We start from the raw sequence: 27,906 nt of genomic DNA, 5'->3' as shown, positions 1-27,906 counted from the left end.
TCTTGACCTGCAATCTTCTTCCCGACCTCTCCGCCCCTACCCCTTCTCCGGCCTATCACCCTCACCCTCACCTCCTTCCACCTACCGTATTTCCAGCGCCCCTCCCCCAAATTCCCCCCCCACCACCTTTTATCTCAGCGCGCTTGGCACACCAGCCTTATTCCTGAAGAAGGGCTTATGCCCGAAAGATCGATTCTCCTGCTCCTTGGATGCTGCCTGGCCTGCTGCGCTTTTCCAGCACTACACTTTTCAACCTTTGTTCTTTTGCCTGGTAGAGGCTGAAGCGCTAGGAGGTGCTACTAAAGAAGTCTTGGCGCATTTCTGTGACAGTGCTCCTATGGTGAAGGGAGTCATAGAGATGTATAGCATGGGAACAGACCCTTCGGTCCAACCCTTCCATGCCCACCAGATATCCCAACCCAATCTAGTCCCACCTGCCAGCAGCCGGCCTATATCGCTCCAAACCCTTCCTATTTGTATACCCATCCAAATGCCTTTTAAATGTTGCAATTGTACCAGCCTCCACCACTCCCTCTGGTAGCTCATTCCATGCACGTACCACTCTCTGTGTGAAAAAGTTGCCTCTTAGGTCTCTTTTGTATCTTTCCCTTCTCACCCTAAACCTATGCCCTCTAGTTCTGGACTCCCCCATCCCAGGGAAAAGACTTTGTCTATTTACCCTATCCATGCCCCTCATAATTTTGTAAGCCTCCATAAGGTCACCCCTCAGCTTCCGACGCTCCAGAGAAAACAGCCCCAGCCTCTCCCTATAGCTCAAATCCTCCAACGCTGGCAACATCCCTGTAAATGTTTTCTGAATCCTTTCAAGTTTCACAACATCTTTCTGAATGTTGAAGTGATGGATGCAAACTGTTTTATCGCGGAACGTGTTGAGTTTCTTAAACTCAGCAAGGCAAGTGGAAAGTATTCCATATCACATCAGATTTATCCTGTGTAGTGATGGATGGGCATTGCCATGTAAAGGATTGAGCCTCTCACCTGTTCTTGTAGCCATAGTATTTATCTGGCTGATTCAGTTCAGTTTGTTGTCAACATTCATCCTTGAGGATATTGTTGAGAGGAATTCATTAACATTATTCCTAATAAATGTCAAGGGGAGGTGGATAGATTATTTTTAGTGAAAGTCGTTGAGTACAGTGTGACACTAATGTTACTTGCCCCTTATTGTCCCAATCTTGAATGTTGTCCATGCTTTGGGATGGACAGCTTCAGTATCTGAAGAACTGTGTATAGAACAATGTGACCATCAGTGAACATTCCCCTTGTCACTTTACGATAGATGTAGTCATTGATGAAGCATTTGAATATGATTGGATTGAAGACACTACTCTGAGGAACTCCTGCAGTCATGCCCTGCGATTGAAATGATTCCTGTGACAAGGTATGATTCCAATCAGTGCAGACATTTCTCTTTGATTTTCATTGATGTCAATTTTACTCTAATCTCTTGATAGCATCTCACTTTATCACTGTAATCCAGTGTTGTTCTCCATGACTGGACAACAGCTGTAGTGAGCAAAGGAACCAAGGGCCCTGATGGAATCCAAACTAAGCATTGGTGAATCGGTTACTGGTGAATGTGTAATGCTTGGTAGCTGGGCTCGGTACATGAGAGGGATATGCCTGAGCCCAGTAACCAGGGCCCAGGCCTCTCAAGAATGGGGCCTTTGTGATCAGGGCTGGACGCGGAGGGCTGGGTCAGGCACAGCACTGGAGCCTGTGATTTCTGTTAGCCCGGCTTGACTGAGGCTGTCTATAACTCAACTAATGACTGAGAGTAAGTCCATGGACAATAACTAGTCACATTGCCCTGCCAATGAGTGGGCCAACATATACTTGTAATACCAACTCTATAACAAGCTGTATAATAAGTAAAATAGCTGGTTGACAGATAATGACAGACATTAGTGAGACCCTCGATATGGGGAAATCAACCGATTGAAAGAGAAGAAAGGTCATGGAAGAGCATTTTCCACTCATTGTTAAATGAATAGACTACATGGATACATTTTGTTTGACATCTTGATTGGTGTTATCCAATAAAAACTGGGGAACAACTTGAAATGAAAATGCCTCTTGCGTTATTTTTTCATTTAATAAATAATTAAACTTTGTTTTCATTGTTAAACATCAACTGAAGTCCTTAATTAGATTACTACTTATGTAATTTACTTCCACTCTCATTGTATCCACTGGATACTGCTTTGGAGTCTCATTGGATGGTTTTATTAGTTACTGAAGAATTTTATTTGGACTGTCAGCCTAATATTTCATTTCATTTTGTTAACTAATAGTGGAAACTTTGTTCCAGATTGATCAAGCTCAGCCTGAAGATATTGTAGATAATGGGATGGAAGTAGTAAGAGAACACCTTACTTGGTAGTGAGTTCAGATCTCATTCTGGTGAGAAATTGAATTTAAATTCAATTCATTCTATTTTTTGAGTGTACAGAAAAAGGGTTAGCAATCATATTTCAAGCACACTGGACAAACAAATGACAATGCGAAGAGGACTGAAGGTATTATATCTGAATGCACACAGTGTAAGGAATAAAGTAAATGAGCTTGTGGTGCAAAATTGGCAGGTATGACGTAGTGGGCATCATGGAGGCTACAAGGGGATCGGGACTGGGGTATACATCATATCAAAAATATAGGCAGGTGGGCAGAGTGGGTGGGGTTCCCTTATTAGTAAGAAATGAAATTAAATCAATAGTAAGAAACAAAGTGGGGTCAGATGGTGTGGAATCTGTGGGTAGAATTGAGGAACCTCAAAGGTAAAAAATCCATAGTTGGAATTATGTACAAACCTAGGTCAGGAGCTGGGGAACAAGATGCTTCACGAGATGGAAAAGATGTTTTGGAAAGTGATCATGTGGGATTTCAATATGCAGGTAGACTGGGAAAATCAGATTGGTAGTGGATTGCAAGAAAAGGAATTTGTCGAATGTCTACAAGATGACTTTTTGGAGCAGCTTGTGATGGAGCCCACGAGGGAACAGGCAATACTGGATTTAGTGTTGTGCATTGAGGCAGACTTGATAAGGGAGCTTAAGATAAAGGAACCCTTCGAAGGCTATGATCATAATATGATTGAATTTACCCTGTAATTTGAGAGGGAGAAGATCGAATCAGAGGTAATGGTAATACAGCTGAATAAAGGCAACCACAGAGGCATGAGGGAGGAGCTGGATAGAATTGACGGGGAGAGAAACCTATCAGGAAAGACAGTGAAAAGCAATGGCAGGAGTTTCTGGATTCATCCTGAGGAAAAAGAAACATGGTACAGGGAGGATCAGGCAACCATGGCTGACTAGGGGAGTCAGGGATAGCATAAAAGCAAAAGCATTTAATGTAGCAAAGGGTAGTGGGAAACCAGAGGATTGGGAAGCTTACAAAGACCAACAGAGGGCAACAAAAAAAGAAATAAGGAGGGAGAAGATTAAAGAGGAGAATAAGCTAGCCAGTATTATAAAGGAAGACTAAGAGTTTCTTCAGAAATATAAAAGGCAAAAGTGGACATTGGGCCATTGGAAAATGACGCTGGAGAGATAGTAGTGAGGAACAAGAAAATGGCTGAGGAACTGAATGATTACTTTACATGTGTCTTCCACCGTGAAGACTAACACAATGTCCCAAAAATTCAAGAGAGTGAGGGGACAGAGCTGAGTATAATGGCCATCACCAAGGATAAGGTGCAAGAAAAACTGGCCTGAAGGTGGATAAATCACCTGAACCAGATGGACTACACCCTAGAGTTCTAAAGGAGATAGCTGAAGAGATAGCTGAGGCATTAGTGGTGATCTTTCAGGAATCAGGGAGGGTGCAAGATGACTGGAAAATTGCTAATGTGACACCTCTGTTTAAAAAGGGAGTAAGGCAAAAGATGGAAAGTTACAGACCATTTAGCCTAACCTTGGTCATGGGTAAGATCCTGGAATCCATTGTGAAGGATGGGATTTCTGAACACTTGGAAGTATATGGTAAAATAGGGCAAAGTCAGCATGGTTTCATTGAGGGGATTTGCCTGACAAATCTCCAAGAATTCTTTGAGGAAGTAACAAGAGGTAGACCAAGGAGAGCCAATGGATGTTATCTACCGATTCACAAGAAGGCCTTTGAAAAGGTGCCATACAAGAGGCTACTGAGCAAGATTAGGGCCCATGGCATCAGAGGCAAAGTGCTAGCATGGGTAGAAGCTTGGATGTCTGGCAGAAAGCAGAGAGTGGGGATAAAAGAGTCCTACTCAGGATGGTAGCCAGTGACAAGTGGTGTTGCGCAAGGCTTAATGTTGGGACCTCAACTTCTCACCTTATACATTAACGATCTAGATGAAGGAACCGAGAGCATTCTGGCTAAGTTTGCAGATGATACAAAGATAGGTGGAGGGACAGGTAGCATTGAGGAGGCAGGGAGGCTGTAGAAGAATTTGGACAGGTTTGGAGAGTGGACAAAGAAGTGGCAGATGGAGTACAACATGGGAAAGTGTGAGGTCATGCACAGTGGTAGGGAAATTGAGGCATGGACTATTTTCTAAATGGGGAGAAAATTGAGAAGTCTGAAGTGCAAAGAAACTTGAGAGTTCTAGTCCAGGATTCTCTCAAGGTAAACTTGGAGGTGAAGTAAGTAGTTAGGAAGGCAAATTCAATGTTGGCATTTATTTTGAGAGGATTTGAATGTAAAAGCAGGGATGTACTTCTGAGGCTTGAAAATGCTCTGGTCAGACCACATTTGAGTATTGTGTGCAGTTTTGGGCCCCATATCGCAGGATGGATGTAATGGCCCTGAAGTGTGTTCAGAGGAGGTTCACGAGAATGGAATGAAAAGCTTAACATATGAGGAGTATTTGAGAACTCTGGGTGTTTATATTTGATGGAGTTTAGAAGGATGAGGGATGGATCTAATTGAAATACTGAACTCCGAATTCTGAATGGCCTGAACAGAGTGGATGTTGGGAAGATATTTCCATTGGTACGAGAGACTAGGACCCAAGGGCAAAGCCTTTAGAGTAAAGGGAAGGCTTTTTAGAATGGAGATAAGGAGAAATCTCCTTAGCCAAAGAGCTCTGAATCTATGGAATTCATTGCCACAGAAAGCTGTGGAGGTCAGGTCATTGAGTATATTTAAGACTGAGATAGATAGGTTCATAATATCAAGGGGATCAAGGTTATAGGGAGAAAGTGGGAGAATGGAATTGAGAAATCCGTCAGCCATGATTGAATGGCAAAGCAGACTCAATGGGCTGAATGGCGTAATTTCTGCTCCTATGTCTTATGGTCTTATAAGTGGTGCAATTGAAAACTGGTCTCAAAGATGGTAACCATGAAATTATCAGTAATTGTTGGAAGAAACCCATCTGTTCATTAATGTCCTTCAGGGAAGGAAATCTGCTACCTTTACCCTGTCTCTGGCCTACATGTGGCTTCAGAACTACAGCACCATGCTTGACTCTTAAATGTCTTCTGAAATGTCTGAGCAAAAAACTGAGTCAAACCAAAGGCAAAAACTGAAAACAGATGAACTACTGCAATCAATTTGGGTTCTGGAAATAACAGAACACATGCCCTGTCCCGCTTGCATTCGGAAGGTAAAAAAGCCCTACTTTCAAAGTTTATGCAACAATTAGGAGAACTGACCTCCATACTGGTCAAACAATAGCCTGACATTTCACTTTAGAGACAATGTTCCAGTTGCCAGAGTCTCTAGGCATGGCCTTCCTACTGGGAGAGCGAAACCAGCAGCTGTGGAGCCTCATGATGCATCACTTGTGGGAGAATCACCTGTACATTGATTCTGCACTCTGTGAAATGTCATGGTAACAGGTTAAATATAGGTAAGAAAGCCTCCTGCTATTTACCATCCTCTGCTCTCTCTCGGCTAATGAACCAGGTTTCCTTCATTTTCAACATCACTTTGAAGAAGCACTTTGAGACTGGAAAGACCACAGAATGTGCTCTGCATTGGGGACTTCAGTGATTGTCACCAAATAAGGCTCAGGAGTATGAGCTAGCCAAGTCCTGAAGGACATATCTGTCAGACTGGGCCTACAGGTGGTGGGAGAGAACCATCAAGAGGGTAAAAGCACTACTTGATCAGGTGCTTTACCAGTGAATGTACTTGTGGATGATAGTCTTGAAAAAGTCTATCATCACATTGAGGATATCCTGCATGGTGTAATGTGGCAGTACTACCATGCGTAGTGGGATAAATTTTGAACAGATCTTGTAACTCAAAACTGGGTATTAATGAGGAACTGTATGCCACTGGTAGCAACAGCAGTACGCTTAAGCTATTGCTACTATCAAACCAGGGATCACCTCTGGTCCAATGAAGAGCACAACAGGACATGCCTCAAACATTATTTGTCAACCTGGTGAAACTACAAAATGGTGCTTCCTGCATACCAAACAGCAGAGCTAAACAACCAACAGATCAGATTAAAGTTCTGCAGTCCTGCCATCTCCAGTTGTGAATGTTGGTGCCCAATAGTTAAGACCATGAGAAGTAGGCACAGGAGTAGGCCATTTGTTCCCTCAAGCCTGTTCTGCCAGTCATCGGATCAGGGCTGACCTGACGTTCTTCAAGGTCACTTCCCTGTATTTTTCCTGTAACTCTTCTGAAGGACCTAACAATGGACTCTGTCCTCACAGCGCTCTCTGGCAAAGTATTGTAAAGACTCTCAGCTTTCTGAGAGAAGAAACTCCTCCTTATCTCAGTCATAAGTTGGTGCCCCTTTATTCTGAGACTCTCAGTTCATGACTCACAGCAGAGATATCCCAGTGAGAAATAAGAATTCTACAAAGGGGATAAATGAACCATGGTTAACCAAAGCAGTTAAGGAATGTATCAAATTGAAAGAAAAAAAGCATATAATGTGGTCAAGATTAGAGATAGAAGATGACCGAAAAATAAATTGAGCGTAAACTCGCAAATGATAGAAAAATAGGCAATAACACCTTCTTTAAATATACTTTTAAAAAGGCTAAATGGAACATAGGCCCCTTAGAGAATGTGGTTGGGAAACAGTAATGGCAAAGAGGTTGAAAAGTACATGCATATATTTTCACAGTAAGGGAAACTATTAACATTCCAAAATATGAAATAAAGGGGCAAACTGGGAGTGTCAGTAGGACATCAATGCCATAACTATCAGTAGAGAAAATGTACGAGGGAAATCAATAGGGCAAAAGACTGATAGGTTATTTGACCTAATGGTTGCATCCACAGATTTTAAAGGGAGAGCTACAGAGATAGTGGATGCACTGGTAGCAACTTTCCATGAAACCTTAGATTTTGAAAAAAGTCCCAGCAGATTGGAAAACTACCAATGTAACACACTTATTCAAAAAGGGAGACAAAATTGGTTAACTATAGGCCAGTTAGCTTGACATCTGTCACTGGGAGATTGTTAGAGTCTATTATGAACGATTTAACGGTAGACCATTTAGAAATACACTCAGCGTACCCCATAGCTGAGCTGTTCCAGTGCAACTACACTGGTATCCAACTGACAATGTGGAAAATAGGCCATATACACCGGATCCTCTAAAAAACAGGCCAAATTTAACTCGGCCAATTTATATCCCATCAGTCTAGGCTCTATCATTGGCAAAGAGATGGAAAGTGTCATTAACATTGCTATCAAACAGCATTTACTTACAAATGTAGTGTTTGTTGATGCTCAATTTAGGTTGTACCAGAGCCACTCCGTTCCTAAACTCATTACAGCTTTAGTCCAAGTATGGACAAAGAAACTGAGCACAAAGCGAGGTGAGAGTGACTGCCCTCGATGTAAAGGCAACATTTGACCAAGTGTGTCAAGAAGCCTTAGCAAAATTGAGGTCAATGGGTATCAGGGAAAACTCTCCACTGGCTGGAGTCGAACTTTGCTGTAAGGAAAATAGTTATGGTTGTTGGAGACCAATCTTTTCAACTACAGAACATTGTTGTGGGAGTTCCTCAGTGTAGTTCCCTAAGCTCAAACAACTTCAGCTACTTCATCAAGAACTTCCCATGTCAAAAAGTCAGAAACTAGGGCATTTTTGTTTGTGAAATGTTGAGTCCCATGTGCAACCAATCTGATATTGATATAATCTCTGTTCTTCAGCAGCAAAACCTGGCAACATTTGGGCTTAAGCTGTTGTTGCAAGTAACATTTACACAATGCATTTTGGGCAGAGTCCATCTTTAAAAAGAGCAAATCTGTTTCCCCTTGACAGTCAACTATCCTTCATCACCGTACTACGGCTTGCCATTGATCAGACATTAAACTGGATGAGCTGGACTACTGCATGTAAATGCAGTGAGTATCAGAGCAGATCAAAGGTTGAGAATTTGGAGATAAGTAACTCACCTGATGCTAAGAATGTTCCCTTCCTGAGAAGCAGTGAGGAAGGTGCAGGAAAGGTGGGCTGCCTGACAGATTCTTGCTGCCTTCCAGGCCCCACAGGAATTACGTTCTGGGCAATGAATTGATACTGTTAAGTGGTCCATTAATGATTGGTCTATGGGGCTGTACATGTTACTGCCTTGATTACCTCTGTTCCCAGTGGGCAAGAATCATAGAAACCCTACAGTGCAGAAAGAGGCCATTTGGTCCATTGAGTTTACACCCTCCTCCAAAGAGCATCCCACCCAGACCCTCCGCCTAAATCCATAATCCTACATTTGCTGTTGTTGCCCCACCTAGTCTGCACACCCTCGGACACTGTGGGAAATTTAGCATGGCCAATCCACTCAATCTGCACATCTTTGGACTGTGGAACGGCGGAGCATCTGGAGAGTGCCTATGCAGACATGGGTAGAACATGCATACTCCACACAGCTACCACTGCCATCACAAAATGTAGGAGAAAGTGAGGTCTGCAGATGCTGGAGATCAAAGTTGAAACTTTATTGCTGGAACAGCACAGCAGGTCAGGCAGCATCCAGGGAACAGGAGATTCGACGTTTCGGGCACAGGCCCTTCTTCAGGAATCACAAAATGTACCCCCAGTACCAGCTGTTTCTCAACTTCTGTATGGCAGTGCCACCAGCAGTTTGTCCCTCTGATGTGACACTGCAATGCTCAATGGCCTCTAATTGTTTGACAGCTTCGAACAGGGGTAGGATATTACCAAGAAGGGACCCTGGTCGAAAGCCCACTGAGTGACTATTTAAGTGCCTGATAGACTTTCCCACCTGCACTGTAGTAATGGAGAAGGAGGGCATTTGGCCTGTTTTGATGGCCTGCCCCACAAAAGCAGGAGATTCCACATAAGGACCTTACGTTAAAGAAATTGAAGAAAGCCAGCAATGAAAGAAGTTGTAAACTGGGGGAGGGGACAGGAAGAACACACAAGATCTGTAAAGTGTAGGAGCAGTCAGTAACCATTCAGCCAAAAAGAACGGTAATTGTTATTGAAGAAACAAAAATGTTCAAGTAATTGGTTTGTTAAATATATATTATGATTTGATTTATTTTTGTCATGTGAGCTGCAGTGAAAAGTGTTGTTGTGCATGCTATACAGGCAGATTGTATTATACAATGTGCATCAGGGTAGCAGAACCGTGTTCAGAATATAGTGTTACAGCCGCAGAGAAGGTGCAGGGAGAGATAGAAAGATCAGAATTAACATTTGAGAGGTCTGTTTAAAAGTCTGATAGCAGCAGAGAAGAAGCTGTTCTTGAAACTGTTTGTATGTGATTTGAAACTTTTCAATCTGGAATGGTAGGTTTAATATACAATGAATGGCTGAAAATCCTGCGATTGTATTCATTAGAGTTTAGAAGGTTGAGGGGAGATCTAATAGAAACTTACAAGATAGTGCATGGCTTAGAAACAGTGGATGCTGGAAATTTGTTTCTGTCAGGGGATACTAGGACCCGTAGGCACAGCCTCAGAATTAGAGGGGGTCAATTTAAAATGGAAATGAGGAGACATATCTTCAGCCAGAGAGTGGTGGGCCTGTGGAATTCATTGCCACAGAGCACAATGGAGGCTGGGACGTTTAAATGTCTTCAAGGCAGGGATTGATCTCGCATGGAATTAAAGGATACGGGGAGAGTGCGGGTAAGTGGCATTGAGATACCCATCAGCCATGACTGAATGGTGGAGTGGACTCGATGGGCTGAATGGCATTACTTCCACTCTTATGTCTTATGGTCTTATCTTCTACCCAATGGAAGATGGTGGAAGAGCATACAACGGGGTGAGAAGGGTTTTTGATTAGTTATTTTGTTTTCCCGAGGCAGCAGGAATGTTAGATGGAGTCATTGGATGGGAGGCTGGGTTTTGTGAAGGACTGGTCTGTGTTCACGACTCTCTGTAGTTTCTTGTGGTCTTGCGCAGAGCAGTTGCCCTACTACTCTGATGCATCCAGATAGGATGTTTTCTACGGTATAGCTATAAAAAGTGGTAAGAGTCTTTGTGGACATACTGAAGTTCCTTACCCTCCTGAGGAAGTAGAGACATTGTTGTGTTTTCTTGACCATCGTGTCGATGTGGGTGGACCAAAACAGGTAGTTGGTGATCATCGCTCCCAGGAACTTGTCACTGTCAACCATCTCCATCTCAGCACCATTGATACAGAGATGGGCGTGGCCTCCACTCTGCTTCCTGAAGTCAATGACCAGATCACTCCTTTTACTGACATTTATGGAAAGATTGTTGTCTTTACACCATGCTGCTGAGTATTCAAGCTCTTACCTGCACTCTGTCTCGTTGTTGTTTGAGGTCCCACCTACAACAGTGGTGTCATCAGCAATCTTGTGAATGGAGTTGGGTGAAATTGGGCCACACAGTCGTAAATGTATAATGACTACAGTAGGGAGCTGAGTACGCAGCCTTGAGGGGCACTGGTTTTGAGGATTATGGTAGAGGGGGTGTTGCCTATTCTTACTGATTCAGTCTTTGGGTCAGGAAGGCAAGGATCCAGTTATGGAGGAGGGATCCGAGACCGAGGTCCCGGAGTTTAGAGATTATGCTATTTGGAATTATGATGTTGGAGGCGGAGCTGTATTTAATAAGTAGGAGCCTGACATAGTTATGCTTGTTATCCAGACATTGCAGGGGTGAGTGTAGGGCCAGGGAGTTGGCATCTGCTATGAACCTGTTGTGCCTGTAGGTGAATAGCAAAGGATGATTGTTTTGGGGCTACAACATAGTTGTATTTCAAGTTTTCTACAGGAGTAAATTGATTTAAAAACAACATTTAGAGTTCTGTAAAGCTCATGAATTTTCATCAAATGTACTTCAATTTTAGTATAAAATCTGTAAAGCAATCAGTCTGGCTGTAATTTTATCTGTTTGAAATCAGAAGATTGTGGTTTTGTGATCTGGGCTCCTTTGCAAACATCCTCATTGTTCTGTGAGTAAATACAGCCCACAATGAATCAAACCACACCTAAAGTTTCAGGAAGTTGTGCTCAAAGGAGGAAGGCTATTCTCCACAAGTCTTCTCTTACTGAAGTAAAAGTAAAAATCCCAAAAGGGTGAGGGGAAAACCAGATTTTCCATGGTTTCTTTGTTTCCTGTGCAATTCCCTGTGGCTGAAAGAAAGATGTCGGTATGCTGACTGTCAAGGTTACTTTCAGGTAGGACTTGAAACTTGTCGGCCTGGAAACACGCCTTAGGCAGTTTCAGTTGGGAGTTGGATATGACGAAGGCAATCAGTGCTGAAACTACCTGAATAAGCTTACTGTTTTGCTCCATTGAATCAGTAGCTGCTGACTTTTCCATAATGTTGTTTTACATGGTCCCAAAAAAGAGAGTTATTTCTCAGGCTTGTGTTATTGTTGAGTGTTGGCAAATATTAATTGACTTTCTGCCTTCTGATGAACCTTCATGAAGATATCTTGAAGCATGACGTGTGTTGCTCAGTCTCGTGTTTCATCCAAAACGATTAATGCATCATCCAGAAAGGACTTTTTTTTTTACAATTATGACAGATAAGAAATTTTTTGTGTATCCTCTTGATGTGTTAACTATGAAAGAAACTTTGTTTCGTTCTTAAATCTCCAATCCCAAGCCGACATTTTTATTGTCTCTAAACTTCAATGTTAATGGCTTCAGGCTCATGGGATTTGCAATCCTTTTTTGGTAGTCATGAGTCATTTGACAGTCCAAAAGCATTACCAGTAATAATAGGGTTATGTCATCAAGGATAATCAGTTGCAGATCAATACTTATTCCTTGGGATTTGGATGCCTCTGGACCAGGCCTGGTATTTACTCTCACTCCCTAATTGCAGAAATTCTTATAATTTTATAAACCCCAAGAAGCTCAAACTCTGCTCAAGCATTTGGCTCGAAGAATTGGTTGGAATGCAAATCACTTGAGGCGTGGCTTTGTTTTTCGAAAAGGTAATTTCAGGAGAACATGCCCAGCTGCCTCCTAAAGGCGTGCTGTTCATGCGAGTTTCCTAATGCATTAATTTCCCGAACATGTGAGGCAGATAGGGAAACTGCACATTAAAGTTGTGTTTGTATCAGATTTTTTGAGCTAGTTTTACATCGATGTGTCAAAGTACAGGGAGATAGTATCTGCTGACGAGAGGTATGTAGTTCTCTCACAATTATTGCTGTCATGAGTTTCAGGGAAATCTTAACTTCCCGTGAGCTCTCTGACATTGTAGAATACTTGAGTGTGAACAGGGGAGCTCGTATCCTTGTAAAGCTTGAAGAATGTAATGTGAGACACCTTGTATGTAACGCTGTCATTTTGTCTTTAATATATCACATTGCAATGTGGTGCTCAACTACATAGTGACAGTCACTGTGGTGTGAATTTAAACAAAAAGCCTTTGAAATTATATTTAAAATGGGGCTACTCTGAGGCAAGTAAGTTACACTGGGGCTTTTGCAACACATTATTGCTGACCTACTTGGCATGAACAGAATTGGGTAGCATGGTAGTTCAGTGGTTAGCACTGCTGACTCACAACGCAAGGGACCCAGGTTTGATTCCAGTCTTGGGCGACTGTGTGGAGTTTGCACTTTCTCCTCGTGTCTGTGTGGGTTTTCTCCGGGTACACCAGTTTCCTCCGGCAGTCCAAAGATGTGCCGGTTGGGTCATTGGGCCATGCTAAATTGCCCACTGTGTCCAGGGATGTGTGGGCTAGATGGATTAGCCATGGGAAATGCAGGGTTATAGGGATGGAGTGGGTCTGGGTGAGTTTGTGTGAACTTGAGGGCCAAATGGCCTCCTTCCACACTGTTGGGATTCTATGATGTTGGAGAGAAGCGTCAGTTAACAAGTGCAGAGTTCTCCTTCTGATGGAATGAATGATCTTAGCTGCCCAATTGGGAAGATGTAGTATGATGACCACTTGCATTGGCATGTTTAATAAGGGGTGTCCAAACATCCCTTTTGGTGATGTACGACCTCAACATAGCAAAGTATTAAACAGGGATCTCTGGTATCACAATATACTTGAAACATCTAGTCTGGTAACATTTACCAACCCAACAAATGTGGAAAAAAATCTTACACAATGAAAATGTCTAGATCTTCACCAATACGTTATGACTTTTTAACTGTAATGCTGTATATAGCAGATGAGGAAAGGAAGCACTGAGAGAGGTTTGTAATGGAACAAACTCCTAGTGATGGATGAGTATTAATGAGATGGGGGTTGAAATAACTCCACAGAGGCCAGTCTCCTATCATCAAGTCACCCTTTATTTGTGTTGATCCAGCTCCCTCAGAGCCAGCTCTCAGAGTGAGCAGGATCTCTGACACTCCTGTTTATATCTGTCAGCCAGGGGTCCCTGATTTGGACCAGGTTAACAGCCCCAATCATGGAACTCCCCTTCAATCAGGTCCACTTGGCTGACCTTGTTACAATCAGCACATCCCTCCCTATGTAAGGCATGGGGCATAGGCCTGTTCTTTATCTTGTAGTCTCTCTTGGAGCATTTTCGCATCAGGTCCACTTCCTCCAACTCAGCTTCAGATATGAGTGGTCTGTACCTGACCATAGCCTGTCTTTTGCACTCCAAGCGGCTTGGAAGAAATTCATTTTCTTCCACCGGTAAAAACTTCAAGACTGCAACATCCATAGTTTCCATCTCAGATTCTGAGCTTTCTTCAATGTTCGACGGAGGAAAAGAACCCACGGGTTCTGATAGCCTTGCTGGCTGTTCTGAGGGACTTGGTATGGTTTCCTCCTGCCTCGTTCATGTGTTTGCAGCTTTCATGTGGTCCATGCGCGTGTTCAGGGCTACCTCACCTACCTGAACTTTGTACAGCATGGAAGTTGACCTTGTGTTGACCATTTCTATGGCTTTGTCACCAAACTTTCTTCCCTTTTGTTAACCGCCTCTCTTCCTTGTGGAGTCCTATGCCTGACATTGATGTTCCTGATACCATTTCACCCCCTCCTTCCAGGTGGGAGCATCAGATTTAACCTGGTGGAGAGTTTTCTTCCCATGACCAACTCTACTGGAACTATCCCTGTAGTTGCATGACAGGTAGCTCAATAATCAATTAGGAACTGGGATGATTTGATATAGAGTGAAGCTGTAGGCTGTTTCTTTAAGATGGCTTTCAATGTTTGGACTCTTCATGCTGCAAGACCATTGGATGATGGATGGTTTGGAGCCATCCTCACATACCGAATTCCATTCAACTTTAGGAAATACTCAAATTCATAGCTGGTACATGGTGGCCTGCTGTCTGTGACAAACGCTCCTCGGGCCCCCTGTATTGCAAAGTATGCTCGCAGTTTTTCTATTCTCATCTCTGTGTTTGTTGAATGAACTCTATGCACCTCTTTGAATGGGCATCCACAATGACTTAGAATATAAAACCGAGTACAGCATTTACCCAGCAGAACCTCTGCCACTCCTGTTTATGTATAATCAGCCAGGGCTCCCTGATTGGATCAGATTAACAGCCTTATTCAGGAAACTCATATTCTATGAGGTCCGCCTGGCTGACCTTGTTAGAATTACTAGAGGGCTAATATGTAAAATTGAAGGCTGATTGAGGGGAATCATTAATAGAAAACCAATAATTGATTGCGAACAAATTTCAAGAAAACATTTTCTCGGTATAAAAGTTGGGTGCTCAAAAGCAGAAGCAACAGTGTGTTTGGACTAAAAGCTGTGTTGTAACAATAATGTTCCAGAGAACAAAATATCATTGAATACTAAACATTATTCAGGATTCTATTATAAAGGGCATTCTTCAAATTAAACAATTGTGAGAAATATGAAAAAGATGATCCCATTCAATACAGTTGGTTCTGCTGTAACACAGTAGTTCCATTCTTGTGCAACCCTGTGTTACAAGAAAGTTGCGTAACAGCAGTACTATTTAGAGTTGAGGACCGCGTGTAGTGTGTCAGAGCAAAGTATGTAGAGGACTATGAAACTTTGCAGAGAAACATAGATACTTTAAGTGAGTGGGCAAAGGTCTGACAGATGAACTATAATATTAATGAATGTGAAGTCACCCATTTTGGAAGGAGTAGCGGTAAAAAGGATTATTACTTGAATGAAAGAAAGTTGCAGCATGCTGCTTGCAGAGGGACCTGGGTGTCCTTATGCATGAATCACAGAAGGCTAGTCTGCAGGTACAACAGGTAATTTGGAAGGCAAATGGAGTTTTGTCCTTGCTAAAGGGACTAAGTTTAAAAGCAGGGAGGTTCTGTTGCAGTTGTACAGGGTGCTACTGAGGCCACACCAGGAGTACTGTGTGCATTTTTGGCTTCCTTACTTGAGAAAAGATGTTCTGAGAGTGGAGGGGGTACAGAGGAGGTTCACTAGGTTGATTCCTCATAAGCCAACCACCTCAACTCTGGATAGGCTAAGTAGACTGGGATTAGATTCATTGGAATTTAGAAGAATGGGGGAGGGGAATATTATAGAAACATTTAAAATTATAAAGGGAATAGTAGAGAGGAATGTTTCCATAGGCGAGTCAAACTAGGACAAAATTAGGGGAAGCAGATTTAGGACTGAATTGAGAAGGAACTTCTTCACCCAGAGAGTTGTAAATCTATGGAATTCCCTGCCCAGTGAAGTGCTTGATGCTACGTGAGTAAACGTTTTTGATTTTTTTGAACAGTAAAGGAATTAAGGGATACAATTACAGGCGGGTAAGTGGAGCTGAGTCCACGAAAAGATCAGCCATGATCTTATTGAATGGTGGCACAGGCTCCAAGGCCCAGATACCCCTCCTGCTCCTAGTTCTTCTATTCATTTCAACTAATGGGGCCAGAATCACTGTTAACCAATACACGCTTTAAAAGTTTACACTTTAGAAACAGTGAGTGCACTCGCATTAACGAAACACACGTTATAGCAAAACCATCTGTATCCATTTAAATTTAAAATAGTAAGTGCGAGAGATACTCTGCAGTTTGGTAGCAAAGCACTGAAACAAAGCGCTGAATGAATTCTGCTGCGTGATCACTTGTCATCAGAAAGTTGAAAGTAACCTTATTAATACATTTGCTTTCAGAAAGAGTAAGGTGGTTCTGCTATAACGCACGTTTCGTTAATGTGAATTTGCTATGACACAATTGATGAATTGGGGACACTGTTTCTAAAGCGCAAACTTTTAAAGCATGTTTTGGTTATAATGCTGTTATGCGATTTTCTTAAAAAATGAGGGTGCATGAGAATGGAATAACTGTTATAACAGAACTGACTGTAATGCAAAGAAAACAAGATCTCCAGGAATTGAGAAATGACTGATTTACGTTGGAGGTTTAGAGGATAAGGGTATGTTTTTTTAAAAAAAAGCTCTACATAAACTCTTTGCTTGGAGCTGATGCTACGAAAATATTTCCACAATTTCAGGAATTTACTTGTCTTATGAGGAAAAATTATGTAGACTGGGTTTGTTTTCACTAGAGTTTAGAAGAGTAACAGGTGAATAATTTGGAAATTTGTAGGATCTTGAATGCCTGGGACAAGGTAGATGTGAGAAGAATGTTTCCTCTTATGGGTCTCATCTAGAACGAAGCTCTGAATTTAAAATTAGGGGTCACCCTTTTAGGACAGAGATGAGGGAAAATATTTCTGAGTGTTGTGCACATTGGAACTCTCTGCCCCAGAAGGCAGTTCATTGAATATTTTAAAGGTGGAGTTGAGCAGGTTCTTGCAAGGCAAGGAATCGAAGGTTATTGAGGGTAGATGGGAATGTGGAATTTAGAACACAAACAGATCAATCAAGGTCCATTGTGAACGATGCTCAAGGGCTCAAGTAGCCAACCTTTGCTCCTAATTTCTTAATTCATATGTTAGTATGAGTTAGAATGAGTCTTTAATCTTCTGACGTTTTCTTGGGTAACTATATTAAGCTTAACTGAATCAGAATCCTCTGAAGTTTGTGGCTTTAAGGGTTTTTTTGAATGCAGGGTGCCAGCTGCTCATTGAACTTTCAATTTTCTGACAATTCCGATTGAGTCAGTGGCATGGGAATTTTGCACAGCCCTGATGTGCAACTCATGCCTATGCTACTTCAATAAGTATTTGTACTAATGACTCAGCCCATGCAATTCTCTGGGAGCAGGGCGGAGGTGGGGAAGGAATTCCAAACCCTCAAACAGCTGGGGCTGTTTTCCCTGGAACATCAGAGGCTGAAGGGTGACCTTATCGAGATTTATAAAATCATGAGGGGCATGGATAGGATAAACAGAATTTTTTTTCCCTGGGGTGGGGTAGTCCAAAACTAGAGGGCATAGGTTTAGGGTGAGAAGGGAAAGATATAAAAGCAAATAAGGGGCAATCTTTTCACACAGAGGGTGGTGCATGTATGGAATGAGCTGCCAGAGGAAGTGTTGGAGGCTGGTACAATTACAGCATTTGAAAGGCATCTGGATGGGTATATGAACAGGCAGGGTACAGAGGGATATGGGCCAGGTGCTGGCAAATGGGACTAGATTAGTTGAGATTATCTGGTCGACATGGACAAGTTGGACCGAAGGGTCTGTTTCCGTGCTGTACATCTCTATGACTCTATGAATGAAAGAGCTGGTAGGACTTAACCAAATTTAGATGTTGCATTTATTGCTACTGATGGAGGGCCATAGAAGTGGAGATGAAAACTAGACAGAAACTGAAGTAGAATTAAAAAGATACTTCAATCTCCCATTTCTGATCGCATCTTCCCATTCGCAGTGGTTGCTTTATTAGTGGAAAAGGACTTTAGCAGTTAAAATTAGCATCATCAAAGCAGATTTTGAAATCTGCATTCTGCAGCTAGCATTTAGTAATTAAGCTAATAAAATATATTTTGGCGCAGTGACAAAAATAAGAAGAGATGACCTTGTAGAGTCCTATGACGGTGTTTTGTTTGACATTTCAATTATTTTCTATTCTCTGAGAATTACTTAAAGCTGCATCACCTTATTCTGTTTGTAATGTATTTTAATAATGCCCACTGAATAATCTTTGCCTAAGGTAAATTGATTTTACATTATCCAATTTCTAGTAGAAAAGTTTTTATTTAAGTTGTCCAATATCCTATTATAGTTTCACTTATTTTGTTTCTCTTTTTGATAGTCCCTGAGCCAGCAACTTAAAACAATCAACAGACAGCTGCCCACGCCATCAAAACTGATTAGGGCCCTGGATTTCTCATTAGGGGAAGAGAATGTTGTGGTTCCTCATCTTCCTGCGTATCCTGACAAAAATCATTTCCTTCCTCCACATCCTCAGGGTCTCTGTCTTTGCTTCTCGAATATTGTGTACATTTATAACCTGCATTCTCACCAGTTTTAAAACAAAGGAGGAAGGCACTATTTGTAGAAGGATTGGAACAGGAGTAGGTTATTCAGTCTCTCGAGCCTGTTCTGACATTCAGATGGACCGTAGCTGACTTGTTTTTTTAACTCCATCCACCAGGCTTGCTGCTTGTAAATATTGACTGAGTTTTTCAATTCACCCAGCCCCAAAAGCTTTGGAGGAGGAGCTGCAGATTCCCATTGTTTACCTGAAGAAGAGAGTCTTCTTCACAACCACCTGATGAAGGAGCAGCGCTTCGAAAGCTAGTGCTTCCAAATAAACCTGTTGGAATATAACCTGATTTTTAACTTTGTCCATCCCAGTCCAACACCGGCTCCTCCAAATCATGGTTACAAGATTATGCTCCCCTGTTCTGAACTTACCCTTCAGAGAGAGAACTTCCATCTCTTTACCTTTGAGAGGTGGTTGTATGGTCGTAGCGAATCTGGCGGTCCAGAAACATAGAAAATTGGTGCAGGAGTAGGCCATTTGGCCCTTTGAGCTTGCAGCACCATTCAATATGCTCAGGGCTGATCATGCAATCTCAGTATTGCACTTCTGCTTTCTCTCCATACCCCATGATCCCTTTGGCCAAAAGTACTGTGTCCAGCTCCCTGTTTAATGAACTGGCCTCAACAGCTTTCAGTGGTAGAGCAAAAGAGAAAACATAGGTTCAAAAAGTATTCTTTAAGTTCAGTGACTAAATCCAGATTTGAAAACTAATCTCAGTGATGGTGACTGTGAAGCTATCATCAATTGTCGTAAAAACCTGTCTGCACTCGCAGCAACCAATTTTACATTACGTTCCTCTGCAATTCTTTGACTGCCATCACAGGATTCTTCACATCCTCGAATAGGTGGCAGGTCTTCTTTCAGATGAGATCGAAATGATTAATGCAACACTCAAGTGCAGGAGTGGGGTTTTGACCCATGAATTTCTGGTTCATTTAACAGGAGTCCTCTAACTCAAATTGACAGGACAGTGGCTGCATATTAATGTAGTGCAGGGTGAGTACAACACCACTCTATGTTGTGGAAAGTGCAGGACTTGTTGCCAATACAGGTCTCTGAAAAATAAAAGTTTCTACACTGTAAATTATTATATCTAAGATCCCAAATTGAATGAATCCATTTGCATTACCTAGCTGACATTTAGTCATCAGCTTTTTAATTTTCCGTCAGGTAATCTCTGACAGTATTTCCCTGTAATTTACTGCTCAGAATAAGCTATAAAATCTGAATGAAATTTCATTCCCTAAGACCTAAAATCACAAAACTCCTCACGTCTGGTGAGGTAATGACCTAGAGGTAGAATCACTGGACTGGTAATCCGGGGACCCAGGTAATCCGGGGACCCAGGTAATCCAGGGACCCAGGTAATCCAGAGACCCAGGTAATCTGGGGATCCAGGTAATCCAGAGACCCAGGTAATCCGGGGACCCAGGTAATCCAGGGACCCAGGTAATCCAGAAACCCAGGTAATCCGGGGACCCAGGTAATCCAGAGACCCAGGTAATCCAGGGACCCAGGTAATCCAGGGACCCAGGTAATCCAGAAACCCAGGTAATCCAGAGACCCAGGTAATCCAGGGACCCAGGTAATCCAGGGACCCAGGTAATCCGGGGACCCAGGTAATCCAGAGACCCAGGTAATCTGGGGATCCAGGTAATCCAGAGACCCAGGTAATCCCAGGTAATCTGGGGATCCAGGTAATCCAGAGACCCAGGTAATCTGGGGATCCAGGTTTGAATCCTGCCACGGCAGTTTGGTGGAATTATATTTCAATAACAATCTGGAATTAATCTGGATGAGCATGATTCTATTGTCAATTGTTGGAAAAACCCATCTGGTTCACTCATGTCCTCTAGAAAGGAAATTGCCTTATCTGACCTATATGTGACTCCAGATCCACAGCACAGTGGTTGACTCTTATAGAGTCATAGAGATGTACAGCACGGAAACAGACCCTTCGGTCCAACCTGTCCATGCCGACCAGATATCCCAACCCAATCTAGTCCCACCTGCCAGAACCCGGCTCATATCCCTCCAAACCCTTCCTATTCATATACCCGGCCTCAGGACAATTAGGGATGGGCAATAAATGTTAGCCCAGGCTGGCAATGCCTTCATCCTGACAACAAATTAAAAGAAATTCTTGAGGTCCTTGCAAGTAAAGCAATACTTCAGAAGGGCAGAGTGTAACATCAAACAAATTACAGATTTTAATTAACGTAAGATCTGAAATTAAGCTGTGGCATTACTTGATCTGACTTTCCTTTCTCAGCCTTTTTAGAAAAGATGTTAAACCGTTTAATTTAAACCTGTTATTGCCTCTGTTTAAAATAGTACGAAAAAGAATTTGAGAAAAACATGTGTATGTGTTAGCATTCCACAATATAGCTTTCCAGTTGAAGTGTTGACAGGTAAGGGATTATTGCATCGTAATTATTAAAAACATTGAACTGATGAGCAATGCGATTCCCCTGTCACTGAACTTTATGAAGACGCCTGTGGCTTTAAATAACTAAAGATTTATTTCTTCATTTTCTTAATTTCTTGTCTTGTAATCAACAGAAGTGTTCCTACATTTTTCAGGTTGCAGTTCTATGTGCATTATGACACAAGCATTAGTTGGAGGTTTGAACAAGACAATCAAGGATGCATTAGGTTAGCTCTTAGTTGAATAATCGAACATTTACCGAAGATCACAAACAATAGGCAAAAATGGACCTAGGTTGCAAATCTGCACAACAAATTTTACTTGTGCTTATTTGTTAGCAGGAATGGATGTGATTATCTAGGCCTGAATATATTCTCCATGCCTAATCGCTGTCGAGATTGGCAAAAGCACCCTGACAATTGATGGTAAAATCACGTATAGAAAGATAAGTAGAGGGAGAAGTAAAGATTATGTTATAAGAGAAAAAAGGATACAAAAACAGTAAGATAAAAAATAAAGAATTTACTTTATTAACTTTCCAACAACGACTTATTATCTGCAGGAATGAGACTTTTCTCGGTTTAATTCTCTTCCTGGTTGGGAGAATTTGAGTAACACTTCAGGAACATAGCTCCTGTCATTGCGAGGGTATTGATGCCATTAAGTATCAGTCTTAACTTTATGCACTGAGTTTAATGAGCAATCAATATGCAATGTGCAGTTTCTGAAACTCCAGGAAATTTGAGGGTATGCGTTTGATGGGTGCCATGACATTTTTGTCAGGCTGTTGGTGGAATGATGCAAATTGTCCAAAAATTTGCAATTCTTTTCCTCATCGAATTGCTAGATGATTTATAAACTAAGGTGACATATGAGAAATTCATAATTTTTTTTGCAGCAAAATTTATGCCAGTTGTCTTAGAGCTGGAGGCTATTGGTACAGTTAGCAGTGTTGTTCAGGGGTGCTAGCTATTCGTTATTTTTCAAAATTGAAGAACGTCTATTCTGCATCTTGCGATGTCACACGCTACCAAATCAAAATTGTCAAGAAAACCTTCTGATGATTAATCAGTTGTGGGAAGGCAATAGGTGATTGATCAGTCCTCCTCCATATTGAAGATCACTTGCAAGAAACACTGAGGGTGGCAAGGGCATAGAATATATTCTAGCTGGAAGGCTCAATCTCTGTCTCTCAGAGTGGCTCAGTTGCATCGCCACTAATTGAACTGCCTGAATTGTGAACTGCATATCCATGAGATTGAATCTGCAGCAGCTGGATAGAACAAACAACATGATAAACCCATCTGGCCCACTCCTATATTTAACTGAAGAGAGCTTCCATCATGTTGTAGGGCATTGCCACACTTGAAAAAAAGGTTAAGAACAAATCTGGCATTTCAAAATAGGGCATTTATAAAGCACTATGGGGTATTAGCATTAGCAGGTTTGGACTCAACCACAATCTGTAACCTCATGTTGTGGTATATTGCCCTCTATTTGTTACCATCCAATTGTGGGATCAACCTTGTATCAATGAGGAAGGTAGAAGAGTGTATCAGGAACAGAACCAGGTGCACCTAAAAATGAGTGGTCAACTTGACAAAATTAGCACTCAGTGGAAACAGTATCCAATTGACAAACTCCTTAACAAATGCATAAAGTCAAGGCTTTGTGATCCTGTTATATCTAATTACAAATGGTAATTGACAATTCAATAACTAACACCAGGAGGGGACACCACAAACATCCCCCTTCTCAATGATGGTAGGGGTCAGCGAAAGGCTGAAGGGGCTGAAGCATGGGCAACCATTTTTGCCAGAAATGCCAAGTGAATTATCCCTCTTGGGCTCTGCCCACGGTATCCAGCATCTCCAGTGCCAGTCTTCCACCAATTTCATTCCATTCCATCAGCAGGATATCAAGAAATAGTGGAAGACTCTGCAGCCATAAAAAGCAATGGGCCATACAGCACCTTAGCTATGGATTTGAAGATCCGTACTCCAGAACTGGCTGAGCACTTAAGTAAAATGTTCTAGTACAGCTACAATACTGGTAATACTTATCTGGGCAATTATTGTTGGTATTGTATGTCCTGACCACAAAAAACAGGACAAATCCAATCTGTCCAAATACTACCCCATCCGTCAACTCTCAATGATCAGTAAAGTGATGGAATATGTTATTTTAAGTTGTCACCAAACGCAATCTTCTCACCAAATAATTTCCTGACCAATACTCAACTTCGCTTCTTCTTGACCCACCCAGCTCTAGATCTCATTACAGCGTTGGTTTAAACATGAACAAAAGAGCTAAATTCCAGATTTTGACGTGAGAGTGATTACCCTTGACATCAAGGCCGCATTGGACTGAGTATAGCATCAAGGAGCCTTAGAATCCAGGCGGGGTGGGTGAATCCTTCTCTGATTCGAGTCTTGCCTTACTGAAAAGAAGATGATTGTGGTTATTGGAGGCCTGTCAGTCCAGTACCAGGACATAACTGCAGGAGGTTTCAGGGAAGATATTTTCTAATCGACCTCTTCAGACATTTTATGAGACACCTCAGGAGCAGGTTGGACTTGAACCTGGGCCTTCCGGCTCATAGGAGTTCTTCTACTGATTAAAGTGCAACTTATTGTGCCACAGAGACCCATAATTTTTAGGGGAATATCTGAGACATCTACAGCTACTTATTGAATGATCTTCCTCCAACATAATGTCAGAACTGGGTTGGTCACAGATGATGTTCAGTAACATTTTCAACATCATCGATTTTGAAATAGTCCACGCCCACATGCAGCAAGATCTGGACAACATTCAAACTTGCACTGATAAGTGACAAGTGGTATTTGCAACACACAAGTGCCAATGAATGCTAGTCTTGAACAAGAGAACTTAAATTTCTCCCCTTGATGTTCAATGATGTTACCATCATCAGTTTGGCAGTTTGCCATCATCTTCCCACATGCCGTTAGGGATTAACAGTAAATGTTGCCCTAGCCCATGAAAAAAGAAAATATTATCCACTTCATAATAATTATCACACTTTGAACGAGAGGAATGCTCAAAGATTATTTTGGTTACATTTCCATGGATTTTATAAAGCCAGAAGAAAAAAGAATTGACATGTTATGAGCAGACTTGAGAAAAGTTTTATGAAATCAAAGCAAGATGGATTCATTAAACAATCCCTGGTAAATTATTAATTATGCATATACAATTGTTTGTCATAATTACAATCAGATAGAAAACAAATACATTAGTACATCAGTAAAAATATGCTGTTCACTGTTCACTAATTAGCTAGTGACAGTCGTTGTACAGACAAAATACAGTAATTTATCCTTTAATATTGCCTAAAAAGCAACTCTGGACTGATTTAATCTCTTCTGGGTCACACAGAAGGCAAAAAGACTGACAGTTAAAGTCTCCCTTAGATAATTTAATGCAGGAAATATTTCCCAAGATGCAATTAAACACATGCGACAGTAAACCTTTGTTTGCAATCATTAGAAGAAATGAGAGAAGCCTTCATGCAGTGAATGAAGCTGTTAACTATAAACCAGTATCCGAAACACAATATGATTTTACTTTAACGTATGTGAGTTGCTCATGTCGAATTGAACTGCTGCAGTTCCCAGGTGAATTTTTGAGGAATGACTTAATTTTAAAGATGCCCAGTTGCATGGAGTCTATGCAGTTGTGGCAAAACAATCCTATCCTGTAAAATGAGCACTGCCTGATCAAAGGTTAATAGTGGCTGAGTTGCCACCCTCTTCCGATAACTTCTTTCTGACATGCTTTTGCAGCTGTTACACACCGGTATAACTTCAGGGAAGCTGTGTCTGCTTCACTGAAAGAACTGTTGGAATAAATCAAATAGTGCTTACTAGAATATTGCACTTGTCTGAATTTCTTCTAAATTACCTCACTGTGTATTACAAACTTATTGTTAAGGGAGATTGGGAGAGAAGCAGCAGAGAATACAGCACTCTGAGGAAATATATCTGGAAAGCCACATTTAATAAACATATAAAACATGCTCCTTGATGTTTTCATATTCTTCTGTCACTGACATCAGGGCGATTGAAATCTGCTATTCTTTCCTTTCCCCCCGCAGTTAGAAACAAGCTTGACTCAGCAGCAAATTCACATCGGTGCACCTTCCCACTGTTTCTGGCACAGCAGTGCTGCGTTTTAGCCTTCTGTAAATGGTTCATCAACATTCCACATACGTAGTGCACAAAGATACAATTGAAGAGCGCCCAAGCCTTAATTTCATGCTGTTTGTCAAAAAATGAGAGCAATTTTTGCCTGGTCATATATTTGTCTAACATACTTTGGTTGGTAGATAGGTTCATTGCATCCACATTCCAATGTGTGGATAAACCATAAGAAGGGGAAACTCATGTGACTGTAAGTGCCTTTAAATTGGATGATAATTGGCACACAGCAATTACTGGTTGTCCCCTCCCAACCCACTCCTTTTACACCAACTTTATAGGACCCACTTAGGCTGTGAGTTTTACTTGTTAAAAGTGCAATACAAAACACAAGGTATTGCTGTAGCAAAGAGACCTCAGAATGTCACAAAGTACTTTATAGTTAACAATGCATTTTTCAAGTAATAGAATGCACCATAATATCATCCCTTGCGTTATGTTCAATGTTTTGAAAACATTTACCAGGAAAAGAGGTGGATTGTCTCTTATTGTTACAATCTGTATAAGTAAACCAAAATAACCAATTTACTAATCGAGCCCCAAATAAAAGAATTACGAACGCGATTTCTCTTTTTGCATCCCTTACTTTAATACAAATCAGAACAAACACAAATGATATATGAATGAAGGCAAAGTATATTTCAAATGAAAAGATTATTGTGGCTTTTAAATATGTGATACAACAATAATTTGTCTTGTGCAACTGACAAATTTTGCAGCATTTCTGTCATTACTTCACTGCACCGGTCCACATTCTTTATTCACTTGGAGTGAGTCAGACTTCTGTCTGACAACAGTTTTAGCCCCCACGTGTTTATTGGCACAATTATGATCAGCAAGGCACATTTCTATAAACCCTCCCTCAGCTAGGGCATGACTGTTTGGATCGTGTTGCTTTCTCAGATTGTTTTCCAACTGATCAAACTGTAACTCCCAGTTCTTCTAGGAAGCATTGCAACTCCACAGCATCCCTGAGCTATTAATGCAGTTTACTAGGCTTTAGATTTTTTAGGGCTTAGGGAATAGAGATCTCTGAGAAAAACTATATAGGAATACTGTCTTGATACAGCATGGTCGTTCCTTGCAAGTAGAATCATAGAATCCCTCCAGTGTGGAAACAGGCCATTTGGCTCAACAAGTCCACGCCAACCCTCTGAACTGTGACCTACTGAAATCCATTCCCTTACCCTAACCCTTGTCTCATGCACCTAAACCACATATCCCTGAACACTATATGGGCAAATAAGAATGGCCAATTCAACTAACCTGCATATCTTTGTGACTGTGGGAGGAAACTAGAGCTCCCAAAGGAAACCCAAGCAGACACAGGAAGAACCTGCAAACTCCACACAGACGGTTGCCTGAAGCTGGAATTGATTGCAGGTGCCTGGTGCTGTGAGGCACTAGTGAAGAGAGAAACAGAGTTAACATTTTGAGTCCAGCATAGCCAGCGCTCCCTGTAAATTTCATTCGGGATATGTTGGCCTCAAGTCAATGTAGTAATCAGTCTACTGAGGCCAGTTACTGTGTGAGGAGCCTTGGAGCAAGAGAGAACATTGAGTATGATTCTTTTTTAGAGCAGAGCGGTAGAGATCCCAGTTTTGTTCAGTCTGAAACTCTTCTGTCTCTGTATTGTCATGACTGGCCAGGAACCAGTCAGAGAGTTGTTGTTAGGCTGATAACCTCTACTAATCACAACTGATCATGATTGCACAAACCAGTCAACACTCTTTTGCTGGGTGAATCTCACCATGCACACTCACACACTAGCAAGAAAGGTTATGCTGGAACTGGAGGGATTCGATAAAACCAGAGAGGTGAAGAGGAGATTTACCGGGATGTTGCATGGGTTGGTGAGTTTTAGTTATAATGAAAGATTGGACAAAGAGGTTGTTTTCATTGGAGCAGAAGAGATTGGGAGGGGACATGAGGATTATGAGGGACATAGACAGGGTAGACAGAAAAGCTTTTCCCCTTAATGGAGGAATCAATGATCAGGGAGGTGTAGTTTTCAGGTAAGCAGCAGAAGGTTTAGAGAGAAATGGGGTTAAAAAAAAGCTTTTTCACCCAGAGGGTGGGGGGAATCTGGAATTCACTCCCTGTAAGGGTGGCAGAAACCCTCACAACATTTAAGAAGTATTTACTTGTGGTGCCAAGGCATATAAAGCTATTGAAAAGTGGTGGAAAATGGGTTTAAAATGGTTAGGTGGTTGTTTTTGACCAGCATGGATGTGAGGGACTGAAGGGCCTCTTTCTGTGCTGTAGATCTCTATGATTCTATGACACTCCAGTGCTGTGCCAACTTACCTTTCTGCCCAGCCCCACTTGCAAAGCAACAATGTAAACACAACTTAGTGAGTTCCAGTAACTATTTTTAAAAGTGCTGTAACCCTTTCCCATTTTTGACCATAATAAAAAAAAAAGGAAATATAAATAAGATTGGTATTTACACTACATGGCGATTCCTTCATTGTTGCTGAGTCAGACTCCCGAAATTCCCTTCCTAAT

The 27,906-nt window shown here is 41.6% G+C and overlaps 1 protein-coding gene across 2 annotated transcripts in view; it reads left to right on the top strand.

The window, feature by feature from the left end:
* Positions 1 to 27,906, top strand: part of syt16 (synaptotagmin XVI) — a 183,338-nt gene that overhangs the window by 88,201 nt on the left and 67,231 nt on the right. Inside the window, exon 1 of one of the 2 annotated variants that reach the window (XM_043697224.1) lies at positions 11,448 to 11,595. The exons of the other annotated variant lie outside the window; for it this stretch is intronic. The gene's annotated coding sequence lies outside the window, so the exon portion shown is untranslated. Of the gene's footprint in view, positions 1 to 11,447; positions 11,596 to 27,906 lie in introns of those variants that run through there. 2 annotated transcript variants of the gene reach the window in all.

This window comes from Chiloscyllium plagiosum, chromosome 10 (assembly GCF_004010195.1).
Source record: "Chiloscyllium plagiosum isolate BGI_BamShark_2017 chromosome 10, ASM401019v2, whole genome shotgun sequence".
NCBI lineage: Eukaryota > Metazoa > Chordata > Chondrichthyes > Orectolobiformes > Hemiscylliidae > Chiloscyllium > Chiloscyllium plagiosum.
This window is presented reverse-complemented; position numbering and strand designations above follow the sequence as displayed.